The sequence below is a fragment of the Leptonychotes weddellii genome, chromosome 9 (genome assembly GCF_054177405.1).
Source record: "Leptonychotes weddellii isolate Sample4059 chromosome 9, ASM5417740v2, whole genome shotgun sequence".
NCBI classification, from domain to species: domain Eukaryota; kingdom Metazoa; phylum Chordata; class Mammalia; order Carnivora; family Phocidae; genus Leptonychotes; species Leptonychotes weddellii.
The window spans coordinates 3,320,960-3,348,732 of record NC_138377.1 but is presented as its reverse complement, the minus strand read 5'-3'; the positions used below and the strand labels follow the sequence as shown (position 1 = coordinate 3,348,732).

The following is a 27,773-nucleotide window of genomic DNA, read 5'->3' as shown; positions in this document are numbered from 1 at the left end:
ATGTATGATCAAATATTCCCTGAGTCACTCCATAAATAAGTAAATAAAACAATGAACGATTGAATTAATATATGAGGAGGGTCAAGCATAGATCTTGGTGAGAATATGCCATGAATCACAAATTTAAGCTCATCTATTTCTACACAAATTGAGTCCTTCAGAAAAAAAATTGTCTAGGCTCTTGCCTATGTGGGTAGGGGGTCTCCAGACAGATAAGTGCAATAGGCAGAGTTTTTATTTTTGCATGATGAACTCAACAGTATTCATTGTATTATTTAAAATTTATGTTAAATCAAGAAATAAATAACGAATGATGTTCTTGGGTCAGTGATGAAAATGAGAAATGAACCAACTTCCTGATTAATCTTGTACCACACACCTTTTGTCCTTTAAATCACTCTAAATCTAGACTGTTCATTCTTTTGAATATTGGCACTTGACTCCACAGAATGAAGACAATGGTTGATTTAATTAGTCTCTACTGATGAAGATCTTGGCTGTTATCTTTGTGGGTAAGGAACCTAATGACTAAAGTAGATAATAGTCAAAAGATCTTGTCAATTGGGATGAATTTTTCATTAGTGTTCGCTGAATTATTTAAATTAAACTATACACAGATCAATGATATGAATGTGCCATGAAATAAATATTATTGTTAATCCAATTCAGTACAATTGTAGTTGAAAGTAAGATGGAAGACATTTTATTCATTTTCAAAGTAGATGAATAATCCAACTTATTTTTGCAGTGCATTTGACTTAAGCATTTATCCAGTGATAAAATCTAAGGCTGCACTGTTCAGTGTGGTTGCCCCTAGCCACACGTGGCTATTTAAGTGTAAAATAATTAAAGTTCAGTGAATTTTAACTTTAGTTCTTTAGTATGCACTAGCCACATTTCAAGTACTTAGTAGCTACATGTGGCTAATGGTGACCACGTGAGAACACAGTTATGGCACATTCATGTTACGATGCAAAGTGCTACTGGATAGCTCCTCACTGAAGGAGTACATAGAAAGATGGAAGATAGTTGGAATAGGATGCACATGAAGCTGGGATGTTAATTGATCATTCCTTGCTGAGGGCCACTGCAAAAAAACACTTTTGGGAAAAGGTCTAGTTATGGGAAAAGAGCCTATAAATAGACCGTGGTCATACCCAAGAATCTTGTTCTTGGCTTTTTAAAAATTCGTGGATATTGATTTTATTACTGTTGGTGGATCAACGAATGGATCAATAAACAAAGGTATAAATGAAGAAAAAGATTTCTTAACCTGGATCAATGATGAGTACCCTGGGGTGTCTGAAATCAAGGATTTTGATTAAACCCTGTAACTCTGAGGTCCATTACAAATGATTCCTCTCTGTTGTCTCTATGGGAAATGAGCTTATTCTAGGAGTTAAAAATACTCAGGAGTTTGTTCTTGGGCTTTTGGGTATTGTATTTTCAGTAAATCAATGCATGAATAAATCAAGAAACAAATAAATGAATAAAGACAAAATGGGTTATTCCTGATCCAAGTAGGAGAGTATGTAATGTAATATATGTAATATAAAAATCATTGTTAATAAATTTCTGAAGCACTGAGTTCCAGTAAAGTAAATTGATTGAAGCTGACCCTTTTGGGTAAAGAGAATTTAGATAAATGGATATAAGAACCCATGTTGTTTTTTTGGGTTGTTGGTTTTTTGTTTTACTAAGAGAAGAGCAAAACATTTACTCAAAATTAATTATTGATTAAATAACTGCATAATTGAGAGAGGGCTTACACATGGACTTATGTTGAGAATGTGTCATATGACCAGTTACTACTAATCCAATGATCTTCGCTATGTTTTAATAAAAAAAAAGAAAACAGGAAAAAAATGATCTGACCTTTTTTTCTATGCCTAAGAAACTATGGACAGGCATTAATATTGTCCTGTTTCTGTGGAGTCACAAATATTAGTGATATTATTATATATATATATAAAAGAATAAGTTAGCATTTTAATCAATTATTTGGATCATGAGGAGCATGTGTTATGAAGCAAGGACAGTGATTAATCCAGTTCTACACAATTGCTCTCCAGATAAAGAAAATAAGTCTTATGCTCTTAAATTTTGGGAATGGTGAATATATTTAGATAGGATTTCTTTTTCTGGTTTGGTGAAGTTTCTTTAAAAAAGCAGAAGATAAATGACTCCATATGTAACTGTGTTCCTAAACATACACATGTAGAGGTGGGATAAGGATGCACAATTGTTGAGAATGTGCTGGACTCTAGGATTCGGATTAGCCTAGTTCTTTCCAAGCAAGATCCATTTAGAAAGAAGATAGAGTGTCACCTGGCTGAGTAGGGGACATAGAAACAGATATGAGTAGTAGTCATGGTTCTTATTCTTTTATCTGGTGCTGGTTTCAGAGGAGTTCGTTATATCAGTTAAATGTAATGGGTGGATCAATCAAGCAATAAATATGCTGTTTTGAGTTTTAATACGTAACAGGCACTAAGGTTTATTTCTAATCATTTATTGTTGACTTGACCTAAAATATCTGAATCTAGGCTGTTCTATATCTATCATCTATATCATTGAATCTATTTGCTTTTATATTTGCTTTATACTCTACAGAATGGATGCATGATGAATTAATTATGGAGTGTAGAAACTTATGTAAGTAACAGTCAAGGTAATTGCTTCTGGTTTGGCAGTCTGTCATGGGTATAACTCCATTATTGAAAGGGAATAAATTGCTACATATACAAATAAAATGAATGAAGGTCATGTGTGAGCCAGTTCAGCACATCCGTGGTCAATTAAAGAGAAAAAAGCAAGACCATTTTATTCATTTTCACAGTTAATTATTTAATTAATTAGTGTAAAATGTATTATTCAATTTCAATTTTGAGTCACAGTTGATTTAAACCTCCCTTTATTTATGGAGACATTATTTAGTCACATTCAAATAGTGAAATGGTGTTAATATGAAGTATTGTATTAATCTCTATAGGAAATATTATGGACAATTACGATATAATCAGTGGTATGTAATTCTGTACAGAAATGTTAGAGATATTCAAGGATCTTGTCTCAAGTTTTCATGACCTTTATGCATTTTATTATCATTAGGGTATTGATGAATTAATCATTAAAACATGTGCACATGATTGAAGATAATGAGGGCCAATCCTGGACCAATGATGATGACTGGTGGAGTATGAGTCATGGATGATGAATACTGTGTAACTGGAACTCTGAGGTCCAGCACAGTAAGAAATCTAGTCTATATCTTCTGCTGGAAATGATCCAATGAAGAGTTGTTAGGGATATTTAAAGATCTTCTTAGTTTTTGTGTTCACAGAATTTGATTCTATTATTGTAACTGGATAAATAAAGCAAGAAAATAAAGCATTATCCAATTTTGAAAATATATGGTGAGGCCAGAAATGTTATTAATATATATTAAAAACACTGACTTCCATTAGGAAATAAATGTCCTAAAGGTGTTATCTCTTTGGCTAAGGTTGATATGTACAGTGTAAATCATAGCCTATTTTCTTGTTTGGCCAGGGCCTTGTTCAACGTTCTTTGTTACCTCAAGAAAAATACATAACAATTTAATACATAGTTAAATGACAAATAAAATGAAAGGAGGCATGCAAGGATAAATGGAGAGAATATTTCAAATCTTTTTTATCATCTGTTTTTATACTCTCAGAATGGATGCTCCCAGCCAGTTTAAGCATCTCCATGGTCTTGAGCTCTCTGGTTGCCTAGGAGCCTAGAGATCAATGTGAGTATGGTCTAAGAATTTGTCGTGGTTTTGGTCCTTTTTAAAGGATCCATGAAAGCCAACCATGGCCCAGTGATCAATATGGCATTGTCCTGAACGCTATTGTTGATGATTGCAAAATTAAGAATGATTAATGAGAGATATAATCGATGTAGTAAATGATCCTGTAGGTACCTATTAGAGATACTTAAAAATCTTGTTCTTAAGTTTTTGTGATTCAAAATTACCTAATTACTAATGAAATGAGGAATTAATCAGTAAACAAATGTAGAAATTAGTGGAGAAAAAGAGGGCCAGTTCTGGACCAATGATGACAAAGGGTGGCGTATGAGTCATGGATGATGAATATTACGTGTCTGAAACTCTGAGGTCCAACAAATGAGAAATCTAGGCATTCCTTCTGTTGGAAATAATCCTGTGGACAGATATTAGGAATACAGAAGGATTTTGTTATTTTACTACGTATACCTGGTTTCGATTTCATATCTATAAATGGTCAATGATAGAACCATAAATCAATATATAAATCAGTAAATATAAAAAGATGAAGCATTGTTAAACTAAAAAAATGTGGTGAGGCAAGAAATACTATTAATATTAATTGAAATCACAGAAGTCCATTAAGAATTAAATGGATCAACTGTTACCTCTGTGCAGGGATCATACAGGCACTGATTAATAATAGTCACTTTGGTTGTCACAGACCAGTCTCATGGGCGAATTTGTTCATTTTGTTAAGAGGAAACTAAAAAAATATTATGAAAAATTAATAAATAAACAAATGGGCGAGTAAATGAAATGTGAAAGCAAGGGTAAATGGGGAGAATGTCTCAATTTTTTAAATAATCTCTTCTGCTTTGTACTCCTCAGAATGGATGCACTTGAGCTGATTCCCTGTGGTTGGCTCCATTGTTAGGAACACAGACACGAATGTGAGTAATAGTTATGATGCTCTTAGTTTGAATGGTTATTTTTTAAAAAGAATATTCAGTGTTTTAAGAAGATGTATTTTGTATAAGCAAAGAAAGCCAACTGTGGCCCAATGAGAAATATGCTACTATATGAAAAATTGAGGATAATTAATATAAGAAATATACTAAAGTGGTAAATGATTGTATAGGCAGATGTAGGGATATTTAGGGCCTTTATTCTTGTTTTTTTTTTTAAATCATAGGTATTTGTTTTATTATTATCAGGGAATTGGTAAATTAATTCATAAACAAATATTGATGAAAGTGAAGAATAAGAGGCTCAAGCTTGGATCAATGATGATGGCTGGTGGCGTATGAATCATGCATAATGAATGATACGTGTCTGGAACTCTGAGGTCCAACAAAGAAAATCTAGTTTACTGCCTCTATTGGAAATGGCCCTATAGACAGATGTTAAGAATATATAAGGACCATGTTCTTGGTCTTTTTGTTCATGGATTTTGATTCTGTTATCATAATTGATATATTAAAATTATAAACAATTAATAAAAAATATAAATATGAATAAGTAAAACATTGTTCAATCATGCAAATGTGTCATGACATAAGAGAATCTATTAATAGATGTTAAAAAACATTGAGTCAATTAAGAAAGACATGGTTCAAAAGTGTGACTTCTTTGGCTAATGATTATATAGAAAGTACACGTAATGATCATTGTTCCTGTTCTGGCTCAGTGACAAATTTGATTTTCATTTTCTTAAGGGAAATAATAATAAATATAACCCCCAAATAATAAATACCTAAATTACTGACTAAACAAAAGGTGAAATGGAAGGATTAATGGAGAGATAATCTCTCTCTCTTTTTTTTTCATCTTCTCTGCTCTGTACTTCTCAGAGTGGCCACACCAAGCTGATTAAAGCATCTTCCGTGATTATGAGCTCTATATGTAGGAGATGGAGACCAGTGTGAGTACAAACTTCTTATCTTATTTTGGTGGTTTGTTTAGGAGTTAGGTATAATATTAAGAAATACTTAAATTTAATAAAAAAAGGCCAACCATGGTCCCATGATAAATATAGAATTGACATGAAACATTATATTGATTAACTACTATTTGCAACATTGTAGATGATTAATGAAATACATCTTCAAGGAGGCAATGATTCTATGGTCAGATGTTAGGGATGCTTAAGGGTCTTATTTTCAAGTGTTTTTGATTCATAGATGTTTATTTTATAGTCATTGATTTACTGATAAGTTAATCAGTAAAGAAATGTAGAAGTGAGTGAAGAAAAAGGTCCAGTGTTGAACCGATGATGATGGCTGGTGGCGTATGAGTCATGGATGATGAATACTATGTGTCGGGAACTCTGAGGTCCAACACAACAAGAAATCTAGTCTTTTTTCTCTGTTGGAAATGACCATAGTGATATTAATAACATACGAGGATCAAGTTCTTGGTCTTTGTGTTCATGGATTTTGATTCTTTTAGTATAAAGAAATGAAAGAATCAATAATCAAATATAAATAAATATGACTAAGTTAAGGATTGTAAATTATGAAAATTAATAAATAGCTAAGTGGATGAGTAAATGAAATGTGGAAAACAAAGACAATGAAGATAAGGTCTAATTTTTTTTTTTTTTTTAATATCACCTTCTGTATTTTCCACTTCTCAGAAAGGATGCCCTGGAGCTGATTTCAGGATTCTATCATGGTCACAAGATGTCTGCTTGTCTATGTGTTTGGTGCATTGAAGGGTGAGTTTTTATGGGTATACACTCTGTATTTGAAAAGTATAAAATATAATAAAAGAAAGCCACCCATGGTCCATTGATAAATATGGATTTGGTATTACATTGCATTACATTGATTAGTCCCTGTATGAGACTTTAAGGGTGATTAATCAATGAAATATATTGATGTAGTAAATGATTCTATGGACAGATGTGGGACCATTCAAGGCCTATATTTTAGGTTTTTTTTTTTTTGCTTCATAGGTATTTATTTTATTACTATCAGATAAATTGATGAATTAATAAAGGTAGATGAGAGTGAGGAAAAAAAGGCCAAGGGTGGACCAATGATGATGGCTGGTGTCGTATGAATCATGGTTGATGAACAGGTCTGGAACTCTGAGGTCCAACATAAAAAAAATCTAGTTTATTGCCTCTGTTGGAAATGATCCTATAGACAGATTTAGAATTTCACAGGGATCTTGTTCTGGGGTCTTTGTGTTCATGAATTTTGATTCTATTACAATAAGTGAATCAATAAAAGAAAAAATGTAGTAAGGCAAGAGTGAGAGAGAAATAGTTCATGGGTATTACCTCTACATAAGAATGTTGTTATAGATAATATAAACAATGGCCAGTATTCTTGTTCTGGATTAGTGGAGAGTTCAATGTTTGTTTTTCTTAAGAAAAAGTAAAATGCATATTACCCTGAATTAATATTACTGTGTAATGAAATGTAGTGAAAGGATCAATAGAGAATATGTCTCATTAATGTTATTATCTATTCTGCTTTTTACTTTTTAGAATGCACACACCCAAGGTGGTTTAAGTAGTATGCCTTGGCCAGTGATCTCTACATTTGCCTGTAGGAACATGGAACCAACGTGAGTAATAGTCAATGTTTTCACCTCACTTTGGGTGATTTCTTTAGGGGATTCTATTTAGTATTTAAAAACAAATATTCAGTGAAACAGAAAAGACCAACCATGATCCAGTCATGAAATTGGAAATGTATGAAACATGATGTTCATTAATCTACCTTTAAAACATTGAGGATGATTAATGGGAGGTATTTCAATGAGGCAATGATTCTAAAGAAAAATGATAGGGATACTGAAGGCCCTTGTCCTTGGGCTTTTTTGATTCATAGGTATTTATTTAATTACCATAGTGAGTTGATGAATTGATCCTTAAAAAATGTATATGAGAATAAAGAAAAGGAGGCCTGTGCATGGACCAATGATGACAGCTGGTGGCGTATGAGTCATATACGATGAATGCTACGTGTCTGGAAGTCTGAGGTCCAACACAATGATCCTGTGGATCAATGTTAGGATTATACAAGAATATTGTTCTAGTAATCATGGATTCATGAATTTCTTTCTTTTTTTTTAAAAGATTTTATTTATTTATTTGACAGACAGAGACATAGCGAGCGAGGGAACACAAGCAGGGGGAGTGGGAGAGGGAGAAGCAGACTTCCCACAGAGCAGGCAGCCCGATGCGGGGCTCGATCCCAGGACCCCGGGATCATGAGCTGAGCTGAAGGCAGACACTTAACGACTGAGCCACCCAGGCACCCCGGATTCATGAATTTCTATGTTATTTATATATATGAATGGATCACTGATAGGGCCAATAAATAAATATATAATTAAATAAAACCATGGAAGAAGCCTTGCCAACTATGAATATATATGTGGTGAGGCAAGAACTATTAATATAAACTAAAGAAACCAATGCAGGTTAAGAGATAAATGGACCAAGAGTGTTCCCTATTTTTCTAAGGAACATAACATTACATTTATATTTATGCTTATATATGTGTATAAATTATGAAAAATAATAAGGACCTTTATGATTGGGTAAATGAAATGAGGAAAACAAGGACCATTTTAGAGAAGGCCTCAATTTTTTTTTTTTAATCACCAGTTCTGCTCTGTACTCCTCAGAATGGGTGCATGACTTCAGTGCGTTGAAGCATCTTCCATGGTCATGAGCTCTGTGGTTGCCTCTTGGTGTAATGAGCACAGAGACCAATGTGAGTAATAGTTTCATGTCTGCATTGGAGAATTTATTTTCAGTATTCACTATATTATTAAAAGTGTGAAATATAATAAGAAATGCCAACCATCAGGAATGATAAATATGGGATTGGTCTGCTGCATTGTATGTATTAATCCATATATGGAACTTTGATGATAATTAATGAAAGAGATATATCAATGTGGCAGATAATCCTATAGGCAGATATAGAATATTCACGGTTCTTATTTGGGTTTTTGTGAACCATGAAGTTTTAGGAATTAATATTAGTGAATTCATGTATTGGTCAGTGAACTTATACAGATGCGAATGAAGAGAAAAGAGGTCCAGATTTGGACCAATGATGACAGTTGGTGGCGTATGAGTCATAGGTGATGAATATTACATGTCTGAAACTCTGAGGTTCAACAAAAAAAGAAAGCAAATCTGTTGCCTCTGTTTGACATGATATTATAGACAAGTATTAGGAAAATAAAAGAATAATTCTCTTGTTTTGTGTTTATGAGTTTTGATTTTAATGTAAAAAATGGCCTAAAGAGATAATCAGTGTACAAGTACAAATAAGATAGAGTGAAATATGTTTGCTTTTAGTTTATGTGGTGAGGTGATAAAAGCTATTAACATATATTGAAAATGCTGCAATTCATTAAGAAATGTAAATGGTTCACATGTCTTACTCTTTGGCTGAGAATGATACATAGACAATAACAGCCAAAGTTCTTATTTTATGTTAGTGTTAGGTTTGCTATTGTTTGTTTTATTTTGAGAAAAATAATAAATATGATCCCAATTCACTGTATTCCCAAATGACTACCTGAAGATGGAATGTATGAATCAATAATCTCTCAGCCTGTTATTGTCTGTTCTGCTTTGTATTCCTCAGAATGGATAAACTTGAACTTACATAGTCATTTGGCCGTGATCAGGTGCTAATGGATGCCCCTGTGTGTAAGAGCATGGAGAACAATGTGAGTGACAGTCAGATTCTTCTGGTTTAGAATTTTTGTATAGGATATTCAGTATCATATTAGAAATTCAAGGAATTCTAAACATAGCTCAATGGTAAATATGGTGTTGACATGAAACATTATGATAACTAATCAATATGTTCCCAATGAGCATCATTAGGCAAATAAGTATATTCAGTGAGGCAAAAGATTCTATAGACAGTTGTTAGGGATACTTAAGGATCTTGTCCTTGAGTTTTGTGATTCACAGATACTTATTCTATTATATCAGTGACTTGATAAATTGACAATAAGCAAATGTAAACGAGAATGAAGAAAAGGAGATCTGAGTGTGGACCAATGATGACAGCTGGTGGCGTATGAGTCATATACAATGAATGCTATGTGTCTGGAAGTCTGAGGTCCATCCAACACAAAGATACCTAGTCTAGTCCCTCTGTTCAAAGTGTTCCTATAGACAGAGGTCAGGAATATACAAGGAACTTGTTCTTATTCTTTGTGATAATGAATTTTTAGAAATATTATAAAAGTATCAATGGCAAAATAAATGTATAAATGAATAAAGATGAAGAGGGTTAAGTATTGTTCATAATTAAAATACGTAGTAAGGAGAAATAATATGTTAGAATGGATAATAAATGGATCAAGTGCATTTTACCTTTTTGACTAAGGATGATATAGACAGTGATCAGTCATAGTTAATTATTGAGTCATGGGAATAAAAGGGTACAAATTAAGGAATATAGTCAATGATATTGTAATAGCATATTGAGCATAGCATAATGTATAGCGAAGTTGGATCATGTGTTGTGCACCTGAAACTAATGTAGCATTGTGTGTCAACTATACTCACAAATTTTGAAAAAATTTTTAAATGTAAATTCAATTTAATTAATGTATAGTGTATTATTAGTTTCAGAGGTAGAATTTCGTGATTCATCAGTTGCACATAACAACATGTGCTTATTACTTCAAGTGCCCTCAATGCCCATCACCCAGTTACCCCATCACCCCACCCAACTACCCTTCAGCAACCCTCAGCTTGTTTCCTGTAAAGAGTCTCTTATGGTTTATCTCCCTCTCTGTTTTCATCTTATTTTCTTTTTCCTTTGCCTATGTTTATCTGTTTTTTCTTAAATTCCACATATGAGTGAAATCATATGGTACATGTTTTTCTCTGACTGACTTATTTTGTTTAGCATAATACCCTCTAGTTCCATCCACATTGTTGCAAACGGCAGGATTTCATTCTTTTTGATGGCTGAGTGATATTCCATTGTATATATATATATATATATACCACATCTTCTTTATCCATTCATCTGTTGATGGACATCTTGGCTCTTTCCACAGTTTGGCTACTGTGGACATTGCTGCTATAAACATTGGGGTGCATGTGCCCCTTCTAATCACTATGTATCCTTTGCATAAATAATACGAGTAGTGCAATTGCTAAGTCATAGGGTAGTTCTATTTTTTTAAAAATTTAAATTCAATTAATTAGCATATAGTGTATTACTAGTTTCAGAGGTAGAGTTCAGTGATTCATCAGTCTTTTTTTTTTTTTTAAAGATTTTATTTATTTATTTGACAGAGAGAGAGAGACAGTGAGAGAGGAACACAAACAGGGGGAGTGGGAGAGGGAGAAGAAGGCTTCCCACCAAGCAGGGAGCCCCATGTGGGGCTCCATCCCAGGACCCTAGGATCACTACCTCAGCCGAAGGCAGACGCTTAACGACTGAGTCACCCAAGCACCCCCCCTTTTTTAAATAAGATTTTATTTATTTATTTGATATAGAGAAAGAGACAGTGAGAGAGGAATATCAGTCTTATATAAATATAATACCCAGTGCTCATTACATCATGTGCCCTTCTTAATGTTCATCACCCAGCTACCCCATCCCCTCACTCCCTTCCCTCAAGCAGGCCTCAGTTTGTTTCCTAGAGTTAAGAGTCTCTTATGGTTTGTCTCTCTCTCTGATTTTGTCTTGTTTTATTCTTTCCCTCCTTTGCCCTATGATCCTCTGCTTTGTTTCTTAAATTCCACATATGAGTGAAATCGTGATAATTGTCTTTCTCTGATTGACTATTTCGCTTAGCATAACACCCTCTAGTTCCATCCACATCCTTGCAAATGCCGAGATTTATTTTTTTTTTTTTAAGATTTTATTTATTTATTTGAGACAGAGAGAATGAGAGAGAGGGAGAAAGCACATGAGAGGGGGCAGGGTCAGAGGGAGAAGCAGGCTCCCCGCCGAGCAGGGAGCCCGATGCGGGACTCGATCCCAGGACTCCAGGATCATGACCTGAGCCGAAGGCAGTCGCTTAACCAACTGAGCCACCCAGGCGCCCCCGAGATTTATTTTTTGATGGCTGAGTATTATTCCATTGTATATATACACCCGTCTTCTTTATCCATTCATCTGTCGATGGACATCTGAGCTCTTTCCATAGTTTGGCTATTGTGGACATTGCTGCTATAAACATTGGGATGCAGGTGCCCCTTCGAATCACTACGTTTGTATCCTTTGGATAAATACCCAGTAGTGCAATTGCTGGGTTGTAGGGTAGCTCTATTTTTAACTTTTTGAAGAACCTCCATACTGTTTTCCAGAGTGGCTGCAAAGGAATGAAGTAGTCATCTGTGCTGCGATGCAGATGTGCCTTGAAAACATTGTGCTAAGTGAAAGAAGGCAGACAGAAAAGGTCACATCATGCCTGACTCCATTTATACAAAATATCCAATGTAGATAAATCCACAGAGAGAGAATAAAGATTGGTAGTTGCCCGGGGCTGGAGGCAGGAGGAGTAGGGAAAGACTGCGTAATGAGTATGGGATTTTATTTTGGAGTGATGAAAGTAGTTTGAAACTACATAGAAATAGTAGTTTCACAATATTGTGAAAATATTGAATGTTACTAATTTGTTAACTTTAAAAGACTTATTTTATCTCAAAAAATGAGAGATCTTTATTTTAAAAACTCAATTATTAAACTGAGAAACTTGAAAGTTTGATGTTTATTTTATGACGGGCAAATAAATATTACTATACATTAGTAAATACCTTAATGTCTACATATACGAAGGGTGGAAAGTTTGGATCAACGGAGAGAATGTCTTAATCTTTTTGTCACCTTTTCTAATTGGTACTCTTCAGAATGGAACTCCAAGCTGATTGGCCGTGGTCAAGATGGTCTTGTTGCTTCTGTGTTGGAAAGAGAGCAAGGTGAGTAATGGTCAAAGTTGTCATCTTAGATTGGGTCATTTGTTTAAAGGTATTCATTGAATTATTAAAAAGTATGAAACATAATTTTAAGAAGTTAACTATGTCCCAGTGAGAAATATGGTATCAGCCATCGTGTTGATTAACCAATAATGGCAATATAGAGGTCGATTACTGAAACAGAATCAGTCTCTGTGGGGAATGATTCTATAAAGGGATTTTAGAGATCTGAAAGGATCTTCTTGGATTTTGTGAATCATGTATTTATTTTATGACTATTAATGGATTAACGATTTATTTGATAAGTGTAGAAATGAATGAAGAAAAAGAGACCCAAACTTGAACCTTTGGTGGCAACTGGTAGCATATGTATCTGGATGGTGAATAATATGTGCCTGGGATTCTGAGGTCCAACACGATACGGCATTAGTCAGATCCGTCTTGTGGACATGCTATTTTAGAGAGATACTGGGAATATATAAGGGTCATCCTTTTGCCTTGGTTTTATCGATTTAGATTTAGTATTATAAATGGATCCGTGATAACACTATTAATGAACTATACAAAAATAAAAAAAAAGAGTGAAGCGTTGTCCAGCTGTGAATACATGTGGTGAGGCAAGAATTATTATTACTAAAAATTGAAAATACTGATGCCCCTTAAGAAACAAATGGATCAAGAGCATCACCTCTTTCACTAAGGATCATAAAAACTCCTAAGTATGAGTCAACTGTAGTTTTTAGGTCAGTCTTAAATTTGAGGTGGTTCCTTTTGTTAAGAGAATGAAAATTAATAAATTCCTAAATGATAGAATGCATGCAATGTGGAAAAGAAAGGTCAATTCAGATGAGGTTTCTGATTTTCTTTTATATAACATGCTTTGCTTTCTATTCCCCCAGGACATCCTCAAGCTGGTTGAAGATTTCTTTTCTTTTTTTTTTTTTTTTAAGATTTTATTTATTTGCAAGAGAGAGAATGAGAGACAGAGAGCATGAGAGGGAGGAGGGTCAGAGGGAGAAGCCGACTCCCTGCCGAGCAGGGAGCCCAATGCGGGACTCGATCCCGGGACTCCAGGATCATGACCTGAGCCGAAGGCAGTCGCTTAACCAACTGAGCCACCCAGGCGCCCCTGAAGATTTCTTTCTTGGTCACAATCTCTCTGGTTGCATCTGTGTTTCAGGTGTACAGAGACCAATGTGAGTAATAAATCTCATGTTTTCATTTGACAGGTTGTAAAAAAAAAAGGGGTGTTTACTGTGTTATTAATAGTGTGAATATAATTCGAAAGGCTGATCATGGCCAGTGATAAATACTGGAGTATTACCAAGTGTTACATTTATTAATGCATTTATGATACATTAAGAATGATTAATGAAAAAGATTATATCAATGTGATAAATGATTCTAGGGACAGATGTAGAATATTCAATGTTCTTATTCATTTTTTTGTGAATCATTGGGTTTTTAAAATTAATATTAGTGAATTAAGGAATTAAATAATATACATAAAATGAAGAAAAAGGGGCTGAAATATGGACCAGTGATGATGGCTGGTGGCGTAGGAGTCATGGACGATGAATACTACGTGTCTGGAACTCTGAGGTCCAGTGCAAAAAGAAATATAATCTATTACTGTCTCAAATTATTATGTAGACTGATTTTAGAACTGTAAAGGGACCATTTTCTTACATTGTTTTCTTGAATTTTGATTCTTTTATTATCAGTGGATCAATTTAAGAATCAATGTACAAATACTGAAAAGTAAAAATGAAGGGCATGAAGCATATGCACTCTCAGTGTACATGGTGAAGCAATAAAAACCATTCAAAGGTATTTTATATACTGAATTCCATTAAGAAAAATAAATGGGTCATGTGCCTTACCTCTTTAGTGCTCAGTAATAGAGAAGTTCTTATTCTGGGTCAGTAGCAAGTATGATATTAATGCATTTTTTAAATAGAAAATTAATAAGCATGATTGCAAGTTAATGTATTTTCAAATGATTGACTCCGTGTAAAGTAGAATGTGCAGAAGACGGGAGATCACATTTCAGTCTTATTCTCATCTACTTTCCTTCGTGCTTCTCAGAAAGAAGACACCTGACCTGGTGTAAGCATCCCCCACGTTCAGGCGCTCCAGGCTAGCCTCTCTGTGTGGGAGCGTGAAGCCGAACGTGCGTAGTAATCAAAGTTCTTGTCTTGGTTTGGAGGGTTTGTTTAGGGTATCACTGTAATTATTTAAAAAGTATTTAATAGAAGAAAAAGGACCAACCATTGTCCAATGACTAAGTTGGAACTGTATGAAACATTATGTTGACCACCCTACCTTTACCACAAGGAGGGTGGTTAATGAAGAACTTTGTTTAATTAGGCAATGATTCTAAAGAAAAATGATAGAAATACTGAAGGCTTTTGTCCTTGCATTTTTGCGATTCATAAATATTTATTTAATTACTGTTAGTAGATTCGTGAATTAATGGATAAGGATAAAGGAAAGAGGGCCAATCCTGGACCAATGATGACAGCTGGTGGCGTATGAGTCCTATACGATGAATGCTATGTGTCTGGAAGTCTGAGGTCCAACACAACGATCTTGTGGATCGATGTGAGGAATATACAAGGATAATATTCCTGCCATTTTTGATTTAGGGATTCCTATATTAATAACATACATGGAACAATGATAGAACCATTAAACATGTATAAATAAATAAAAAAAGGATGAAGCCTTATCAACTATGAATATATTTGATGAGGCAAGAAATCCTTTATGTAACCTAAAGAAACTGTTGCAGGTTGCAGAATTAATGGACCAAAGGTGTTATCTCCTTTTGTAAGGATCATGTAGACACTGACACAGATAAGCAACATCGAATTTTGTAAGCCTGGGTCATTCTTAATTTGAGGATGTTAATTTTGTAATATACCTGTTTATATTTTCATATGTATACATGTTGTGAAAAATTAATTAGCACCAGATAGCTGGAAAAATGAAATGACGAAAACAAGGACTAATATGGAAGAAGTTTCAATTTTTAATTATCTGCTCTGTGTTAACATTCCTCAGAATCAACACACTCCAGCTGATGCAAGCATTTTCCATGGTCAAAAGGTCTGTGATTTCCTGCATGCTCTGAGCATAGAGATGAATGTGAGTAAAAGTTAAAGCTCTTGTATTTGCTTAAAAGTTTTTAAAATAAGGTATCCACTATAGGGGCGCCTGGGTGGCTCAGTCGTTAAGTGTCTGCCTTCGGCTAAGGTCATGATCCCAGGGTCCTGGGATCGAGCCCCACATCGGGCTCCCTGCTCTCCGGGAAGCCTGCTTCTCCCTCTCCCACTCCCCCTGCTTGTGTTCCCTCTCTCGCTGTGTCTCTCTCTGTCAAATAAATAAATAAAATCTTTAAAAATAAAAAAGGTATCCACTGTATTGTTGAATGTGTGAAATACAATTTAAAACCATCAATATGGGAACCTTTAAATATGGGATATAACATTTGCTAACGCATATGTGAGGTGTGGATGATCACCAGAGTAAGACATGTAACAATGTGGCAGATGATCCTATAGGCAGAGGTAGAATATTCATTGCTCTTATTATTGGATTTTTGTGAATCACAGGGTTTTAAAATTTTACATTAGTCAATTAAGGAATTAATGAAGTAATGTACAAGAGAATGAAGAAAAAGAGGCCTGGATTTGGACGAGTGATGACAGTTGGTGGCGTATGAATTATGGATGATGAATATTACGTGTCTGAAACTCTGAGGTCCAATAAAAAAAAAATATAGTCTATTGCTTTTCTTTGAAGTGATCCTATGGACAGATGTTAGGGAAAGAAAAAGGACCATTTTCTTGGTTCATTTTCATGAATTTTGATTCTACTGTAACAAATGGCTCAAAGAAGAATTAATATGCAAGTATAATAAGAGGGTGAAGCATGTCTACTCCTAATAAAATTATGAACGTTTATTGAAAATACTGGAGTTTATTAAGAAATGTAAATGGTTCAAGTGTTTTATCTCTTTGGCTAAGGAGAATACAGACAATAAATAGCAGCCAAAATTCTTATTCTTGGTCAGTGTCAAGTTTGATATTGTTTGTTCAGAGAAAATTAATAAATACAACCCCACCATGCTATTTTCCTAAGTGACAGACAATATGAAGGTAAAATCATTGCACCAATAGAGTGTCTCTCCATCCTGTTATCATCTGCTCTGCTCTGTACTCCTCAGAATGGACTCACTCCAGTAGTTGTTTTTTTTTGTTTTGTTTTTTTAAAGATTTTATTTATTTATTTGATAGAGAGAGACAGCAAGAGAGGGAACATAAGCAGGGGGAGCGGGAGAGGGAGAAGCAGGCTTCCCGCTGAGCAGGGAGCCCGATGCGGGGCTTGATCCGAGGACCCTGAGATCATGCCCTGAGCCGAAGGCAGATGCTTAACGACTGAGCCACCCAGGTGCCCCTCACTCCAGCAGTTGTAAATACTTCCATGATTATGTGCTTTCTGGTTGCATCTGTGAATTCGGAGCATAGAGACCAATGTGAGTAGTTGTCAAAGTTTTTGTCTTCTTCTTCTTGTGTGTGTGTTTTTTTAAAGGTATTCACTGTATCATTAAGAAGTATGAAATATAATCAAGTAAGGGCAACTGTAGCCCAGTGACAAATACGGATTTGATTATATTGATTAATAGGGATTGATTATATTGATTAATGCATTTATGTAAAACATTATAATTAATGAGAGTGATACACTGATGTGAGAATGATCCTAGGGAGAGATTAGAGATAGCAAGTCTCTTCTTGCATTTTAGTGAATAATAGCACCTTAAAATTATTATTAGTGAATTAATGAATTAGTGCATAAACAATGTAGCACTGAATAGAGAAAAAGAGAGACGATATTGGATCGATGATGACCACTGGTGGCGTATGAGTCGTATACGATGAATACGTGTCTGGAACTCTGAGGTCCAACAGAAATGCACTCTAGTCCACTTCCCTGTGTGAAGTGATCCTATAGACAGATATCATGAATTTAGAAGGATCCTGTTTTGGGTTCATGTTCATCCATTCTCTATTTTTGTAATTGGATCAATGAGTTGATCTACAAACAATATATAAGTAAAGGTCAAGGTCATAAAGCATTGTCCAGTTATAAAAATATGTATCGAGACAAGAAATACTATTAATGTGTATGGAAAACACACTCCTGTCCATTAGGAAATAAATGATACAAACAAAGGTGTTGCCTCTTTGGTGAAGGACTCTGTAGGCAGTGTTAAATAGTAATAGGCAATGTTCATATTCTATGTCGGTGGCGAGGTCATTATTGTTCATTTATTAGGAGACATTAAATAAACAGTTCCCCCAATTGCAAATTGTCTAAGTGACTGACTAGATGAGAGGTGGGGTGCAAGGACCAGTGGAGATAACGTCTAAAGCTTTTTGTTTTCATCTGCTCTGCTCTGTACCCCGCAGAATGGACGCACTCACGGTGATTTAAACATTCTTCCGTGACCACAAGTTCTATGGCTGTGTCTATGTGTTGGAGAATGGAGATTAACGTGAGTAATAGTCAGTGTTCTTGTCTCAGTTTGGGTGGTTTGTTTAAGGGTATTTACTGTATTGTTAAAAAATGTGAAATGCCAACCATGGCCCCCAAATGCAACTAATAGGAAGCATCGTGTTTATTAATCCATATACCAAACACTGAGGTCTGTTAATGAAAGAAATGAATTGCTTGTGGAAATAATTCTATGGACAGATGTTACACATTAGTCCCTGCCAACCGGGCACTAATGATGAAGTAAGAGGTTAAAATGAGCATGTTGGCTAATCCATACATTCAACACCTCGGTCAGCTAACAAAGAAGATCTAGACTATTAGCCCTGTAGAAATGATTTTAGGTACAGATGTTGGGGATATTAAAGTCACTTTTCAAAACCTCGTGGGCATTTTTTATTATTAGTGCATTAATGAATTAATCTCTAAACAAAATTATGGTTCAATGAAGAAAAAGAGGGCAAAATCTGGACCAATCCTGAGGACCAGTAGCATAAGAGGCAAGGATGAATAAGGTTTATCTACAACTTTGTGATCCAACGTAAAAAGAAATCTAGTCTGTTGATTCTGTTATAAATGGTCCTGTAAGCAGTTGTTAGAGCTATCCCAGAATTTTATTCTTGGGCTTTTGAGTTTCACAAATATTGATTGCTTATTAAAATTAAGCAATGCAATAATAAGTAAAAAAATGTATGAGTAAATGAAGGAAAAATAGGGCCAAACGTGCAATAACTATAGCATATGTAATGAAATTAACATTATTACGAATTCATTTCTAAGAATCAGAAGTCTATTAAAAATATATTAAGCATTTATACCTCATCAGAAGGGACATAGGGACAGATGCATGTAGTTGTTGATATTCATATTCTGTGCTGTCTCTGGGTTGCAGGTGTTTTTGTTTTTGTTTTTTTCATTTGAGAAATAGGGAAAAAGTTTATATAATATAATGAACTAACTATATTAAAGGGGGTCAAGCATGAACCAGTGACGAAATTGAGTCCCATACCAAATTATGACCAATCCAGTTGGCTTCACTGTGGTCGATTGGTAATCATTCCACGATGTATATGTCAATCAAATGTCACGTTGTACCCTTTAAATATATACAACTATATTTATCAATAATTTCTCAGTAACGTTGGACAAGAAGTATATAGTCCTTTGTCATTTTTGATAGTGATAAAAACTGGACACAGTTTTTATTAATTCCTGTTATAATCTTGAGTTTGCATACAACGGTGCACATTTATCATTATAAATTAATAAATAAGTTAATAAGTGAATACATTATATATGTATATATATATACATATATATAATCCATGGCCAGGGATTAGAATGTGGTGATGCATGATCCAGCAGTCCTACTCATGTTTTATCCCTCCTAAGACAAAAATCTCAGCTCTCTCCAGTTGGAGTCAGGAGAACCACACAGATATATACACAGTAGCATTTCTATTCTGGGTTTCTGGGAAGTTAGACATTTTTTATGTTATTTAACCGTTTTCATTTTTTAAAAAAAGTGACTAGTTTGTCAATTTTTTTATGAATTAAAGAGTGAACGAATGAATATTAAAGCTATTGATAAATATTTACATGTAAAAATCAAATCAAAGAAAACCAAAGATGGGTCTATGATGGAGCTATGTGGCAAGGTTTATGAAGTAACCAATTTCAGTACGATTTTTTTTAAAGGTTTTAGGATTTTCCATTCACTTTCTTAAGTATCTAATTTTCCATCTTAGGTTGGCACCACAGTTTATAAACATTCTTCTGTGGAAAAGAACTAAGTGTTAAATCAATGAAACAACTCATAGAAAGTTGTAAGGTACAGTCTTTGGATGGGCAGTAGATAGTGGGCTCATGATTGTACTTATATCTTTAAAGAATGTACAAGTTAATGAAAAAGTATGGAGGTTCCTCAAAAGATTAAAAATAGAACTACCCTATGATCCAGCAATTGTTCTACTAGGTATTTACCCAAAGGTTACAGAAATGCTGATTCAAAGAGGCACATGCACCCCGATGTTCATAGCAGCATTATCAACAATAGCCAAAATATGGAAAGAGAACAAATGTCCATCGACTGATGTATGGATAAAGAAGTTGTGGTATATATACACAATGGAATAAAAAAGCCATAAAAAAGAATGAAATCTTGCCATTTGCAATGACATGGATAGAGCTAGAGAGTATTATGCAAAGTGAAATAAGTCAATCAGAGAAAGACAAATACCATATGATTTCACGCATATTGGAATTTAGGAAATGGAACAGATGAACATGGGGGAAAAAAGGAGAGAGGCAAACCATAAAACAGACTCTTAACTCTGTAGGACAAACTGAAGGTTGTTAGAGGAGAGGTGGGTGGGGGGGGATGGGCTAAATAGGGGATGGGTATTAAGGAAGGCCCTTGTGATGAGCACTGGGTGTTATATGTAAGTGGTGAATCAGTAAATTCTACTCTTGAAACTAATATTACACTATATGTTAACTAACTGGAATTTAAATAAAAACTTGAAAAAAAAAGAGCCAAGCAAGGACCCATGATGTGAATGGAATGCATTCTGAATGTGTCTTGTGATTAATTCATTTCTTCATTACTGAAGTTCATTTCAAAAGGAAATTTGGGGGGCGCCTGGGTGGCTCAGTTGGTTAAGCGACTGCCTTCGGCTCAGGTCATGATCTCAGGGTCCTGGGATCGAGCCCCGCATTGGGCTCCCTGCTCGGCGGGAAGCCTGCTTCTCCCTCTCCCACTCCCCCTGCTTGTGTTCCCTCTCTCACTGTCTCTCTCTGTCAAATAAATAAATAAAATCTTTAAAAAAAAAAAAGGAAATTTGGTATATTACATCTGTGGGAATAAGGCGATAGCTAGACTTGAGTAATGTGCAAGAATCTAATTATGTGGTTAAATGGCTCCTGGGAATTTAGTACGTTGTTCTAAGGGAATAAATTAAAAAATCAGTAGATGATAAATAAGTAGATAGATGATAGATAAGTAGGTAGAGGGATAAATAGATAAATGATGGTAGGTAGATAAAGAAAGTAATTAATGCTGGATTAATTAGGAGAAAATGTTGTGAGGCTGAAAGTTTTGTTTATACAATTGGGAAACCTTGCCGTGTATTAAGAGTTCAGGAGGTTAAAAGTGTTAGCTCTCTGGGTTAGGTGGCTATAGGGCAGTGGTTCTCAAACTTGAGTGAGCCCCACAATCGCCTGAAGGCTGGTTACACTGTAGATTGCTGGCCCCACCCTCAGCATTTCTTTGATTATATTTAATACTTTTTAAAAAGTTTTTATTTCAATTGTAGTCAGTTAGCATACAGTGTAATATTAGTTTCAGGTGTACAGCCTAGGGATTCAACACTTGCATATAACACCCAGTGCTCATCACAAGTGCGCTCCTTCATCCCCATCACCTGTTTACCCAATCTTCCTGCCCACCTCCACTACTTGGGATGATTTTAAGAATCGATCAAGTCCATGTCACTCATTTTTATAGCTCTGTAAATTTCTATTTCAGTTTTCCCCTAGACATTCCTTAACTGTTAAAGATGTAAACTACCTTTATTATGAGGCAGAAGCACATAGGAGATGTTAAGTTATAGTCAGTGTTTTAGTTCTGATGCAAGTGGTGACTATATATAAAAAGAATATGCAAATTATCTGAAAAAGGGCAAACTGTGGACCAGTGATGTGAACGGAATGCATCCTGAACTATATTTTATGATCACAATATCTATGACCTATTGAGGTCCATTACAAAGAGGGATTTAAGTGTTTATATCTGTGGGACTGAGCCTATAGATTTCAGTAATATTCAAGGATCATGTTCTTAGCCTTTGGTGCCTCATGGATTTTGATTTTATTATCATAATTAATAAATGAGAGAAACAAATAGGTCAGTTCATAAAGAGAAAAGGGTGTAGCATATTCAGCTATGAAAATATGTGGTGAGGCAAGAATTACTATTAATATAACTTGGAACAAGTAGAATTCATTAATAAATGGATCAGGGGTTACATTTTGGGGTAAGGATGATACAGATTGTGATATGTAATAGTATGTGTGCTTGGTTTTTTTTGGTTCTATTTAAATTCAAGTTAGTTAACATATAGTGTATTATTAATTTTGTGGTAGAATTTAGTGATTCATCTGTTACGTATAACACCCAGTGCTCATTACATCAAAGTGCCCTCCTTAATGTCCATCACCCAATTACTCCATCCCCCTACCCACCTCCCCTCCAGCAACCCTCAGTTTATTCTCCATAGTTAAGAGAGATGGCGTACGAGTCATGGACAATGGAAAATAAATATCTAAAACTTTAAGATCCAACACAATACATAATTAGTCGAATCTCTCTTTTAAAAATGATCTTATGGGCAGATGTCAGAAATACATAAAGGTCATATTCTCTTTGTGGCTTTATAGATTTAAATTTATTATCATCAATGGATCAGTGTTAGAACCATTTAAGAAATATAAATAAATAAAGAGAAAATGAAGCACTGTCCAGTTATGAACATATGTTGTGAGGCAGGACATATTATTATTATTATTTTTAAAGATTTTATTTATTTATTTGACAGAGAGAGACACAGCGAGAGAGGGAACACAAGCAGGGGGAGTGGAAGAGGGAGAAGCAGGTTTCCCGCTGAGCGGGGAGCCCGATGCGGGGCTCGATCCCAGGAGCCCGGGATCATGACCTGAGCCAAACGCAGACGCTTAACGACTGAGCCACCCAGGCACCCCAAGGCAGGACATATTATTAATAAAAATTAAAAACATCAATGCCCATTAAGAAATAAATGGATCAAGGGTGTTACTTCTTTGGCTAAAAATTACGTAGACACAGGTAATTAAAAATCAATTATTTTTAAATTCTGAATCAGTTCCAAGTTCAAGCTTCTTCCCTTTGTTAGTAGGAAAGGAAAATAATGAAAAATTAACACACATGTAAAACATTGAGTAAATGTCATGTGGAAAGGAAGGGTAAATGTAGATAAGGTCTTCATTTTCTTTATCCACTGCTCTGCCCTGTACTTCTCAGAATGGACGCACTTGGGCTGATGTAAGCATCTTCCATGGTCATGAGCTCCGTGCCTGCATTTTTGCATTAGGAGCGTAGAGACCAACGTGAGTAATAGTCAAAGTTCTTGTGTTGGGTTGGGTGGTTTGCTTAAGAATATTCACAGAATCATTAGTGTGAATTAATAAACAACTTAGAAGTGAACAAAGAGAAAGAGGACCAATCCTGGACCGGTGATGATGACTGGTGGCGTATGAGTCATGGATGATGATGGATAACATGTGTCTGAAACTCTGAGGTCCAACGAAACACGACGGTGCATTCTCTTTGTTTGGAAGGATGCTATAGGCAGAAGTCAGGAATATACAGAGATCTTGTTTTTGGTCTCTGTGTTTGTTCATGGATTTTCATCTGGAATTATAATTGGAGCATTGAAATAGTCACTAAACCAATATATATAAATATAAATAAATAAAGAGAAAAAATAAGGAGGAATATGGGAAAGTATGCTCTAATTATAAAAATATGTGGTAAGGCAAGAAATGGTATTAATAAATTTGAAAACAGTGTGGAGTCCAAAGACGAATAAATGGTTACATGACTTAAATCTTTGGCTGAGAATGATATAGACAAAATAAATAATAATCGATGTTCATTTTCTGGGTTGGGGAAAAGGTCTAAGTTCATTTTCTTAAGAGAAAATGAAATAAATATCGTATACTCCTAATTAATGATTGCCTAAATCACTGAAAAGTGAAATGCAGAAGCAAGGATCAATGAAGATGAGGTCGCAATTTGTTATCATCCTCTCTGCTCTCTACTCCTCAGAACGGGCGCCCTCAAGCTCATTAAAGCACCTTCACGTGGCAGAGCTCTGTGGCTGCATCTGTGTCTTAGGAGCATAGAGAACAATGTGAGTAATGGTCAATGTTCTTATCTTGGATGGAATGTTTTGTTTTGTTTTGTTTTAATTACTCTATTATTAAAAATTGATGTAATCAAGAAGCCCAAACATCCCAATATCAAATATGATGTTAATCCATATGTGAAACACTGAGTTCAGTTAATAATGAAAGAGTTTGTCCTCAGTGGTTTTATTTAAATTCAAGTTAGTTAACATATAGTGTATTATTAATTTTGTGGTAGAATTTAGTGATTCATCTGTTACATATAACACTCAGTGCTCATTACATCAAAGTGCTCATATTCTTATTTTGGGTTTATATACTTAGATATATTATTATGAATGAATCAGTAATCAAAGCATTAAAAATGTAAAAAAAACAGAGAAATAGGGTGAAGCATTATCCAGCCAGTAATATATGTTGTGATGTATAAGAAATGAACAAAAATGCTCATTAAGAAACAAATAGAATAAGCATGTTTGCCTTTTGCTTAAGAATCGTATAGGCAGGGGCGCCTGGGTGGCTCAGTCGTTGAGCGTCTGCCTTCGGCTCAGGTCATGATCCCAGGGTCCTGGGATCGAGCCCCGCATCGGGCTCCCTGCTCGGCGGAAAGCCTGCTTCTCCCTCTCCCACTCCCCCTGCTTGTGTTCCCTCTCTCGCTGTGTCTCTCTCTGTCAAATAAATAAAATCTTTAAAAAAAAAAAAAAAAAAGAATTGTATAGGCACTGATAATTAAGAGCCTTTATTATTGTTATGATTGTATGAATAGATGTAAGGGATATTCAAGGATTTTGTGATTTTGTTTGGTGACTTATGTTAATTTCTATATTAGGCAATTAATCAATAACCAGATGCAGATGACAATAGAAAAAAGAGCCAGTCCTGGACCAATGATGGCAACTGATGGCATAGGAGTCATGTGTAGTGAATACTGTGTGTCTGGAACTATGAGATCCAGCACAAAACAAATCCATTCCATGTTGTTGAAATGGTCCTATACAGATGTCAGGATATACAAGGTCTTCTTTTGGGTCTTGGTTTTTATTCATTTTATTTCTACAAATATAATGAGATCAGTCAAAATAGCAATAAACATGTTACAAAAAAAATGATGGGAGTAAATCATTGTCCAATTATAAAAATATGTGGTGAGGTACGAAGTTCAATTAATATATGTTGCAAACACTGACAATTAATGAAAACAAATGATATAAGCACGTTGCCCCTTTTGCTGAGTATGACATAGGCAGTAATGAGTAGTAGTCAATGTTTATATTCTTTGTCAGTGGCCATATTGATGTGATTTGGTCCCTTAAGAGAAAATAAAATAGACATGATCACAACTTACTAATTGCCTACTGACTGAATAAATAAAGATGGAATTAAGGGCCATTGGAGAGAATGTCTCAATCCTTTTGTTTTTGTTGTTGTTCTGCCCTTCTGTACTCAGAATGGATGTGTTCCAGTTGATTTAAAATCTTCCATGGTCAGGAGCTCTATGGATTTAGGAGCATTGAGACCAGTGTGAGTAATAGTCAATGTTCTTCTTGGCTAGACTATTGTTTTATTTTTATTTACTTATTTTATTTAAGTTCAATTAGCCAGTTACAGTACATCATTAGTTTTTGATATAATGTTCAATGATTCACTAGTTGAGTATAACACCCAGTGCTGTTGTTTTGAAAAACATTTTCATTGTATTATTAAAAATTTATATTATATAATCATATAAAAATGAATTAAATTTTGCCATTGGGAATGACATGGATGGAGCTAGAGAGTATTATGCTAAGTGAAATAAGTCAGAGAAAGACAAATACCATATGATTTCACTCATATGTGGAATTTAAGAAACAAAACAAAGGGGAAAGAGAGAGAGAGGGGCAAACCAAGAAACAGACTCTTAACTCCAGAGAATGAACAAACTGATGGTTACTAGTGGGGAGTTGGGGGGGACGGTGGGGATGCTTAAACAGGGGGTGGGCATTAAGGAGCGCACTTGTGATGAACACTCGGTGTTATTATATGATAGAGACATTTTCTGGAGCTCTGAGGTCCAACACAAATGGAATCTGGTCCACTCTACTTTATGAAGGGAACCTATGGATGGAGGTCAGGACTACATAAGGATTTAGTTCTTGGCCTTTGAGTTCATGAAGCCTTAAAATATTATTATAAAAGTATCAATGGAAGAATAAATAAACGTATAAATGACTAAATATGGAGAGAATGAAGCTTTGTTCATAAGCAAAATAAAATATATACTAAGGAAAATGCATATTAGTGTAAAGGAATGGATTAAAAAAGGATCAAGTGTATTATGTATTTGACTAAGGGTGATTTACACAGTGATAGGTAATAGATATTGCTCTCAGTCAGGTATCAATTTGAAGTTTATTTTATTAAGGGAAAAATAAATAAATACTACCAAAAATTAATAAATGCTCAAATGACTGTGCAAATGAGTGGTGGAAAATATAGAGACAATAACTCAATCTTTTATCATATTGTCTACTTGTATCATATTTTATCGTATCTTCAGAGTGCATGCAATGAGCTGATTTTATCATCCACAGTGATTTAGATTGTTATGTTATCTTTGTGTTAGAAAAGAGACCAAGTTGAATAATGGTCAAAGACCTTACCTTGTTTTGGGTGATATATTTAAGAGCATTCACGGTATCATTTAAAAGTAATAAATAAAATCAAAAAGTTAACTATGGCCTGACGAGAAATATGATATGAAATATTACTGTTGATTCATTGATAATGTGCAACATTGAGGTCGACTAATGAAAGATGTGATCTATGTGGCACGTGATTCTACAAAGAGAAGTTAAGCTTATTTAGGGGTCTTTTTTGGGATTTTATGAATCCTGTATTGATTTTTATTACCAATGAATTAACAATTTAATTGTTACAAATGTAGAAACATTTGAAGAAAAGGAGGCCCAAACATAGACCAATGATGAAAACTGGTGGCATAGGAATCCTACCTGGTTGAGTGCTATACGTCTGTAACTCTGAGTCCACGCGAAACAAAATTTAGCCTATTTTCTGTTGCAAATGACCTCAGGGTCAATGTAGAAATACACAGAGCTCATATTCTTATTTTGGGTTTATATACTTAGATATATTATTATGGATGAATCAGTAATCAAAGCATTAAAAATGTAAAAAAACAGATAAATAGGGTGAAGCATTATCCAGCCAGTAATATATGTTGTGATGTATAAGAAATGAACAAAAATGCTCATTAAGAAACAAATAGAATAAGCATTTTTGCCTTTTGCTTAAGAATTGTATAGGCACTGATAATGAAGAGCCTTTATTATTGTTTTTTTTTTTAATTTTTTTATTCTTATATTATCCCCATACATTGCATCATTAGTTTTAGATGTAGTGTTCCATGATTCATTGTTTGTGCATAACACCCAGTGCTCCATGCAGAATGTGCCCTCCTCAATACCCATCACCAGGCTAACCCATCCTCCCACCCCCTTCCCCTCTAGAACCCTCAGTTTGTTTTTCAGAGTCCATCGTCTCTCATGGTTCGTCTACCCCTCCGATTTCCCCCCCTTCATT

General features: G+C 34.8%; 2 long non-coding RNA genes, 16 other non-coding genes and 1 pseudogene across 20 annotated transcripts in view; all 19 read left to right on the top strand.

Moving 5' to 3' along the window:
• LOC115938014 (uncharacterized) overlaps nucleotides 1-13,619 on the top strand; it is a 61,293-nt gene extending 47,674 nt beyond the window's left edge. The window contains exons 17-27 of the long non-coding RNA XR_014148288.1: nucleotides 449-512; nucleotides 2,614-2,655; nucleotides 3,701-3,775; nucleotides 4,646-4,707; nucleotides 5,608-5,678; nucleotides 6,393-6,473; nucleotides 7,254-7,333; nucleotides 8,382-8,490; nucleotides 9,379-9,463; nucleotides 12,621-12,689; nucleotides 13,586-13,619. This is a non-coding gene — a long non-coding RNA (uncharacterized LOC115938014). The remainder of the gene's footprint in view (nucleotides 1-448; nucleotides 513-2,613; nucleotides 2,656-3,700; nucleotides 3,776-4,645; nucleotides 4,708-5,607; nucleotides 5,679-6,392; nucleotides 6,474-7,253; nucleotides 7,334-8,381; nucleotides 8,491-9,378; nucleotides 9,464-12,620; nucleotides 12,690-13,585) is intronic.
• LOC115938045 (small nucleolar RNA SNORD113/SNORD114 family) lies at nucleotides 1,275-1,347 on the top strand. Its single transcript, XR_004073239.1, has one exon. It is a non-coding gene; the product is annotated as a small nucleolar RNA SNORD113/SNORD114 family (small nucleolar RNA).
• Nucleotides 3,173-3,247, top strand: LOC115938020 (small nucleolar RNA SNORD113/SNORD114 family). Its single transcript, XR_004073218.2, has one exon. It is a non-coding gene; the product is annotated as a small nucleolar RNA SNORD113/SNORD114 family (small nucleolar RNA).
• On the top strand, nucleotides 4,076-4,150 carry LOC115938058 (small nucleolar RNA SNORD113/SNORD114 family). Its single transcript, XR_004073250.1, has one exon. It is a non-coding gene; the product is annotated as a small nucleolar RNA SNORD113/SNORD114 family (small nucleolar RNA).
• On the top strand, nucleotides 5,034-5,108 carry LOC115938022 (small nucleolar RNA SNORD113/SNORD114 family). The gene has a single exon (XR_004073220.1). It is a non-coding gene; the product is annotated as a small nucleolar RNA SNORD113/SNORD114 family (small nucleolar RNA).
• LOC115938031 (small nucleolar RNA SNORD113/SNORD114 family) lies at nucleotides 6,020-6,094 on the top strand. The gene has a single exon (XR_004073228.1). It is a non-coding gene; the product is annotated as a small nucleolar RNA SNORD113/SNORD114 family (small nucleolar RNA).
• Nucleotides 6,790-6,859, top strand: LOC115938036 (small nucleolar RNA SNORD113/SNORD114 family; annotated as a pseudogene).
• On the top strand, nucleotides 7,682-7,756 carry LOC115938016 (small nucleolar RNA SNORD113/SNORD114 family). The gene has a single exon (XR_004073214.1). It is a non-coding gene; the product is annotated as a small nucleolar RNA SNORD113/SNORD114 family (small nucleolar RNA).
• Nucleotides 8,829-8,903, top strand: LOC115938024 (small nucleolar RNA SNORD113/SNORD114 family). The gene has a single exon (XR_004073222.1). It is a non-coding gene; the product is annotated as a small nucleolar RNA SNORD113/SNORD114 family (small nucleolar RNA).
• Nucleotides 9,796-9,870, top strand: LOC115938018 (small nucleolar RNA SNORD113/SNORD114 family). Its single transcript, XR_004073216.1, has one exon. It is a non-coding gene; the product is annotated as a small nucleolar RNA SNORD113/SNORD114 family (small nucleolar RNA).
• Nucleotides 13,027-13,100, top strand: LOC115938048 (small nucleolar RNA SNORD113/SNORD114 family). The gene has a single exon (XR_004073242.1). It is a non-coding gene; the product is annotated as a small nucleolar RNA SNORD113/SNORD114 family (small nucleolar RNA).
• Nucleotides 13,620-13,630: 11 nt separating the features above from the next.
• The window catches only part of LOC115937859 (uncharacterized), a 31,070-nt gene continuing 16,927 nt past the window's right edge, over nucleotides 13,631-27,773 (top strand). Inside the window, exons 1-7 of one of the 3 annotated variants that reach the window (XR_014148289.1) lie at nucleotides 13,631-13,882; nucleotides 14,775-14,859; nucleotides 15,753-15,836; nucleotides 18,164-20,079; nucleotides 23,305-23,390; nucleotides 24,112-24,196; nucleotides 25,639-25,712. This is a non-coding gene — a long non-coding RNA (uncharacterized LOC115937859). The remainder of the gene's footprint in view (nucleotides 13,883-14,774; nucleotides 14,860-15,752; nucleotides 15,837-18,163; nucleotides 20,080-23,304; nucleotides 23,391-24,111; nucleotides 24,197-25,638; nucleotides 25,713-27,773) is intronic. The other 2 variants (XR_014148291.1, XR_014148290.1) reach the window with 2 other exon arrangements.
• LOC115937867 (small nucleolar RNA SNORD113/SNORD114 family) lies at nucleotides 14,220-14,294 on the top strand. Its single transcript, XR_004073091.1, has one exon. It is a non-coding gene; the product is annotated as a small nucleolar RNA SNORD113/SNORD114 family (small nucleolar RNA).
• On the top strand, nucleotides 15,194-15,268 carry LOC115937866 (small nucleolar RNA SNORD113/SNORD114 family). The gene has a single exon (XR_004073090.1). It is a non-coding gene; the product is annotated as a small nucleolar RNA SNORD113/SNORD114 family (small nucleolar RNA).
• On the top strand, nucleotides 16,383-16,457 carry LOC115937868 (small nucleolar RNA SNORD113/SNORD114 family). Its single transcript, XR_004073092.2, has one exon. It is a non-coding gene; the product is annotated as a small nucleolar RNA SNORD113/SNORD114 family (small nucleolar RNA).
• Nucleotides 17,588-17,659, top strand: LOC115937860 (small nucleolar RNA SNORD113/SNORD114 family). The gene has a single exon (XR_004073084.1). It is a non-coding gene; the product is annotated as a small nucleolar RNA SNORD113/SNORD114 family (small nucleolar RNA).
• On the top strand, nucleotides 23,510-23,587 carry LOC115938029 (small nucleolar RNA SNORD113/SNORD114 family). Its single transcript, XR_004073226.1, has one exon. It is a non-coding gene; the product is annotated as a small nucleolar RNA SNORD113/SNORD114 family (small nucleolar RNA).
• Nucleotides 25,072-25,146, top strand: LOC115938041 (small nucleolar RNA SNORD113/SNORD114 family). The gene has a single exon (XR_004073235.1). It is a non-coding gene; the product is annotated as a small nucleolar RNA SNORD113/SNORD114 family (small nucleolar RNA).
• On the top strand, nucleotides 27,147-27,221 carry LOC115938052 (small nucleolar RNA SNORD113/SNORD114 family). Its single transcript, XR_004073245.1, has one exon. It is a non-coding gene; the product is annotated as a small nucleolar RNA SNORD113/SNORD114 family (small nucleolar RNA).